This window comes from Trichosurus vulpecula, chromosome 9 (assembly GCF_011100635.1).
Source record: "Trichosurus vulpecula isolate mTriVul1 chromosome 9, mTriVul1.pri, whole genome shotgun sequence".
Classification (NCBI taxonomy): Eukaryota; Metazoa; Chordata; class Mammalia; order Diprotodontia; family Phalangeridae; genus Trichosurus; species Trichosurus vulpecula.
In genome coordinates, this window is record NC_050581.1 from 154,001,469 (window position 1) to 154,007,468 (window position 6,000).

The window sequence follows — 6,000 nt, forward strand, 5'->3', positions numbered from 1 at the left end:
ATCTGAATACAGATTGAGGCAAACTTTTTGCTCTTTCTCTTTTTTTCTTTCTTTTTTAGTTTCCTTTCTCCTTTCTCATGATTCATTCCGTTGGTTATAATTCTTCTTTACAACTGGACTATTATGTAAATAAGTTGAATGTGACGGTATATGTAGAACCTACATTGGATTACATGCTGTCTTGGGGGAGAGGGGGGAGGAGAGGGAGGGAGAGAAAAATTGGAACCCAAAAACTTATGGAACTGAGTGTTGTAAACTAAAAATAAAAAATAAATTTATTTAAAAAAAAAAAAAGCCCATTGTGTTTTGAATGGCCAATAATAGCCCAAGCCTTTGTGGCTCATTGTTTAGATTTTGATGGCTTAGAATGAGTGTTATTTTCCATTGTTTCTCTGGTTGTTTTCTATTCTGGCCAGAAATTCTAAGGGTTTTCTCCAACCATATTGATAGTTTTATGACAGTAAATCGGCCATCTTTTGTCTCAGTTCTTAGCTAGCACTTGATCACTGAATGGGTGTGTTGCCTCAGACAGACTGAGACCTGAGAAAGCCTAATTTAGAAAGGCCCTGGTCACCCACTGCATCCTGGGCCATTGCCATTTGGCTTGACTTTTGTCTTGCCACTGAACTTGTGCCTAAAACATGGAGTACAGTATTAATTTTTTTTTCTGGTGGAGCAAATGAGGCTGATGACTTTGTGTAGCTCTGCCTCACTTAACTCCAATTCACTGGTAAGTGACTGGTCCTCTTTGAGAATGAAGGAGGAACAACAACAATAGAGAAAGAGAAGAAGTGGGCCCAGGACAGAACCTTGCGGGACACCTATGGTTACAGGGTGTAATCTGAAGGAGAATCCAGCAAAGGATACAGAGAAGGAGCAGTCAGAGAGGTAGAAGGGAAACCAGGAGAGAAGGGTGTCCCAAGATTCCCTAAATTAGTTCCATCCCTTTAACATCAATATTCTTCTATGATGCTAAATGTCTGTGAGTCATGGAATACCATAATATTTGAGGAATTGAAATTGTGCCTTCCCTAAAAGGCAATGGAGAGGTCATGGTGGACATAAGCAGACATATCACAACAAAGATTGTGCAGAAATTATATAAAATATATTATCAGAGAGTTGTATAATAGGAAGAGGAGATGGACTGGTCATGTAGCAAGGGTAATGGTTATGTGTGACTTCCACAGACTCAACATTTCAGATGACATAAGTTGGGAGTTCTTAAGCTTTTTTTGTGTCATGGACCTGTTAGATCAGGGTTGGGGAACCTGTGGCCTCGAGGCCATATGTGGCTCTCTAGATCCTCAAGTGTGGCCCTTTGACTGAATCCAAACTTCAGTTAAAGGGCCATACTTGAGGACATAGAGAACTAAATGTGATCTCAAGGCCACAGGCTCTCCAACTCTGCCTTAGACAACCTGTTGAAGACTATGGACCCTTTCCCAGAATATTTTAAAATACAAAGGATTACAAAGGAAACTAAAGGTTAGTGAAAATAAAGAAGTAATTTTTTTCCCCATCCAAGTATCTAGATCCCCCGAAATCTATCAATGGAACCCTTGCAGTCCATGGACCCCATGTTAAAAACTCTAACCCAACATTTCATATATTCCCACCCTATTTTACATGTGAAGAAAATGAAGACTTCAAATGCACTTCACACTGAAAGTCACCTAAGGTTGCAGAGCTATTTTGTTCAATTCATTAAGATTTGTAAAGCGCGTACTAAGTGCTCAGCACAGTGGACACAAAAAGGCAAGTTATCTATGTAGGTCAACTCTTCCTGCCCAGAAGGAGGGATGAGGTGATGTCCTGACATACATACCCATGGAGTTTAAGCAGAAAGGAAAAAGATTCCAGATCCCTTTGTACATTTGCAGAAATAGCTCTAGGTCAGATGTACAAATACTAAAAGGTTTTGGGTCTCAATCTCTAAAACAACCTTCTGTACCTGCCTTAACCTATTTTAAATTTTCTCCATGTCCTGTCCAGGAAGTGTCTGAGTAAACAGGGGACTGATGTCATCTTTTGACCACAAACCACAGAGTGGAAGGGTCCAATTTTAAGATAAAGAAGAACTTACTGAGCATGTTTGCTAAAGGAAAATCTTATTTAGTACACAGACACATGGACAAAACAAATGCACTTGCATCCCTGATGGCTGCTGGAAATGATCAATCAACCCTGTATGTATATATTAAGCACAGTCTTTGAGCCAAGTGTTATGTTATGTGCTACAGGGAAAACATGAGATGTATAAGCCATAAGGCATGAAAACTACAGCCATAAGGAGTTTTCAGTCTAATGATATAAGAGTAAGAAACATGAATGATGGTAGGAGTTTAGGAAGTGGAAGCATGGAGGAGGGAGAGGAAGTCAAGAGAGCTAATGGTCAAGAAGTATAACAAAAGGGAGTCTCTCAAAATCCTCAAGCCAAATGCCCTTCCCTTCCCATAAACCAGTTTGGCTTAAGCCAGCATTAGATATAGATCATCCCTGGTCCAAAGGATCCCTTTCCAGAGGCCAGTTGGTCCATAATCACCTTGGAGGTTTCAGATCTGTTTCAGGATATGCTCCAAAGTCCATCAGAATGAGATCACTGGTAATGACCTAGCTTTCTAGAGTAAGGGAATAAGATCCTATCATTTACCCCGAGTGACTTGCTTCTATGGATTCACTGTTAAAATGGCCCCCAGTTAAATGTAAGCTCTTTAGAAGCAGAGATTTTCTCTTTCTTTCTTAATCTCAGCTGCCTAGTGATGGGGTGATGGGACCTGGACCTTGAATTTTCCCATACATTTCTGTAGCCCACTGGTGCCTCCACCCAAGGCATCTGGCCCACCTCAGACTTTTTACCACTCCTTAATCCCATCCAGATCTTCTGTCTTTTTTTTTTTTGTATATAAGTACCAATCTCACCCCCATCATGAGAATTTACTGGGAATTCTGCTCACTCCTATTGGCCTTACAACACTTGCAGATTCCCTAGGAATCCTGCCCACTCTATTGGTGCTATAATAAACCCTGATACTTTGACTGAAAGAAGGCTTAAGTGGTTAAATTCTTTCCAGGCAGATCCCGCCCCTGTACCCTTATATTTCAGGGTTCCCAGTACCCCAAACAGCAACACCTAGAACATGGTTGAAACTTTTTATGTTTGTTGAACTTGTTGAATACCTTCTGGACTAGGAAAATGGAAGATCAGCACATCAGGAAATATACTAACTTGGAGAAGCCATTATCTAGTTCTTTATTCATTAATGACTCACAGAATTACTTTAGGCAAGTCACTTCACAAATATTCTCCAATAATCAAGGTGGTTGCAGACAGGAAACATATGAGGGGGGAAGTTATAGAGGGATTTTCTTTAGTTCTGATAATCATTTAATATCAATTTAGTAACTTCATTAAGGGCCAGAGCCTGAACTAATAATCAACCAGAAGAGCCTGGACCTAACAACTTCTCTGTTCTCTGAGTAAACTCAGAGAATACCCCTTTTTATGTCAACAAGTACAGATGGGGCTGACTTAAGAACATTCTTTCCTCTGTTCATTGCCATTAAGGATGAGACCCTTAACCCGAAACACTATCTTGAATAATGGGACTTTTTCTTACCTTAATATTTTATGGACATATATTATTTTATGGTATGTTAATGATAAAGAAAATACAGATATCCTGGATCAAAGATTAGCTAGTGTGAGCTAGTTACTCACAGTGTAATAAACCTTAGTGAACAGACCTAGGCCAGCTGTAGTACTTTCACTGATGTGAAGCAACACTGAGAGGCCCAACCCCAAAATAACCAAACAGCCTTATCCATGAAGTATTTCAGAAGATTTGAAAAAAGATTTGTTTCACTGAAGCATTTGGAGATTTTCGGAAGCGCAAGATGTAAAGAAAGCCCCAGACCTCTCACCCCTATTGTAATACAGGGAAAATTAGGAACCCCTGAGAAACCCCTAGCTACTGACAAGCACCCCCAGAAAGAATGGACTCAGATATCTTTGGCATTTAGCAAACCCCCTGGGACTCCATGACTCCACCAAGGAAGGTCAATAGATAGGACCATCCCACTGAAGGATAACCTGGCAGACCCTTTCTAGCAGATAACCCTGGGGCTCCATGACTCCACCAAGGAATGTAAATGAGATTATCCCACTAGTACGATAACCTGACTGAATCTTTTGATCAGCCAGGACCTTTGTTCCTGCTCCCCCCACCCTGTACCCCCACATATCCTATATAAGCCAAGCTGTCACCCCAACACATTGCCATTGATTTGTGGTGCAGTACCCCAATGGCCGCCGGCTAATAAATTCTCCACTTAAAACTTATACTCTGTGATGTGTTTCGCTCGCTTCTGGTACAACACTATCAAGAGAATATTCACGTTAGCTCCACAATTTGGGCATTCCTGAAGGGCCACAGCCTTTCCCATTTCCTTGCTCCTCATCACAAATTCTCGATTTCAAAAGGGTTGGACAAGAAAAGTGATGGTAGACATGGCATGAAGAGAGAAGAAGATGGCTCGTCCTGTAGATGGATAATATAAATCTGGACAGAAATTACCAAATTATGGTTGGATACATTAAAAAAAAATGGCTTGATTGGGTCAGAGGTGAGGGTAGACAGCTACTCCACCCCTGAATTTGAGTGTGTCTTAGAAAATGGAGTCACTGACCAAAAACAGGAAATGTTTGTGGTGTTCTCTGAAGTGAAGACCTCCCTAGGGAAACAACGGCCTTCACTCAGCAAAGAACTAACCTCTTTTAATTCTCCAAGACAGCAGGATGAAATAGTGCCTTTCCCAGTCTTAGGAAAGAACAAACTATCAGAGTGCCAGGAAGAAGATAAGAATACCAAAAGGAATGTCTATGGAAGAACAAATAGTTACTTGGCTTATGAATTGCAGTTTAAGTAGTGGTAGATAGAATAGGCAACCAGGAGACCGGTCATTCTGTAGCCTTGAACTTGAAGGGCACTTCCAGCTCTAAAATTCTGATTCTATTTGTTAGAGGCTTTTTAGAGCTAGTGGTGACAAATGGAGCTGGTGACCACCAACTATATAATCTTAAAGGGCCGGACACTTACCTGTGTAAGCAGCTACATTTCTTTAGGATTAGCAGTGGAGCCACCAACCTTTAGATTGCCAAGCAAGGTTTCCTGAAGCACATCATCAGAAGGCTGAGGATGCAATTAACGGGAACAAATGTTTTGGGGGGCATGTGAGTGAAAGAAAAAGCAACATCTGAGAGAGATCTTTGAGAGACAGAACGTCTCAACTTTAGTATTTTCCATGAGAATCCTATTTTTTGACTTTTATAAATTGAGGGTCAGAGTAAATAACATGGTTGTCGGAATTTGTTCCTGTAAAAATTGTGAAAATAAAATGGTTAATGACCTTACTAACCACCTCAATCTGCTTGAGCTTCCTTACTATGGAGGCTGAACTGACCTGGGAATCAGAATCAGCCAATCAATCAGGAGGCAAACTGAGCAAGCTCAACATACCTGAGATCTTGCTTGCTGAACCCAGAAATCCCTCCAAAGTATGGCAACAAACTGATTATTAATAACCAGTATCTTGTGGAGGTTCAGAACTCCCCCCTCCTTCTTCCAAAGCCCTGACTTTTAAGTTTTTTTTCTTCAGAAGGACATTACTGATAATGAAATTGACTCTCATCCCAGTCAGCCCCCAAGCAAGTTTAATGAGATTGTATTGACTCCCCTTATCCTGGTTAGCCCTCACCCAAGCTCACAAGGAATTTAATCCAAAGCAGGGAAGTCCATTGTGTTTCATTCCAGCTTGGAAGGAAACAGATTCTCTTGTCCAGATTGCCAAAATGCAGGTAGGGGGGTTTGGTAAAACGCTATTTTCTCTGTCCAGAGGTGAAAAGATAAGAGTGACATCAGCCTGTCAGGTCCATAAGCTGAGCAGCCTAAACCCAAAGAGTGCTCAGCTTTTGACCGCAGCTCTAACCACGTTGAGAGA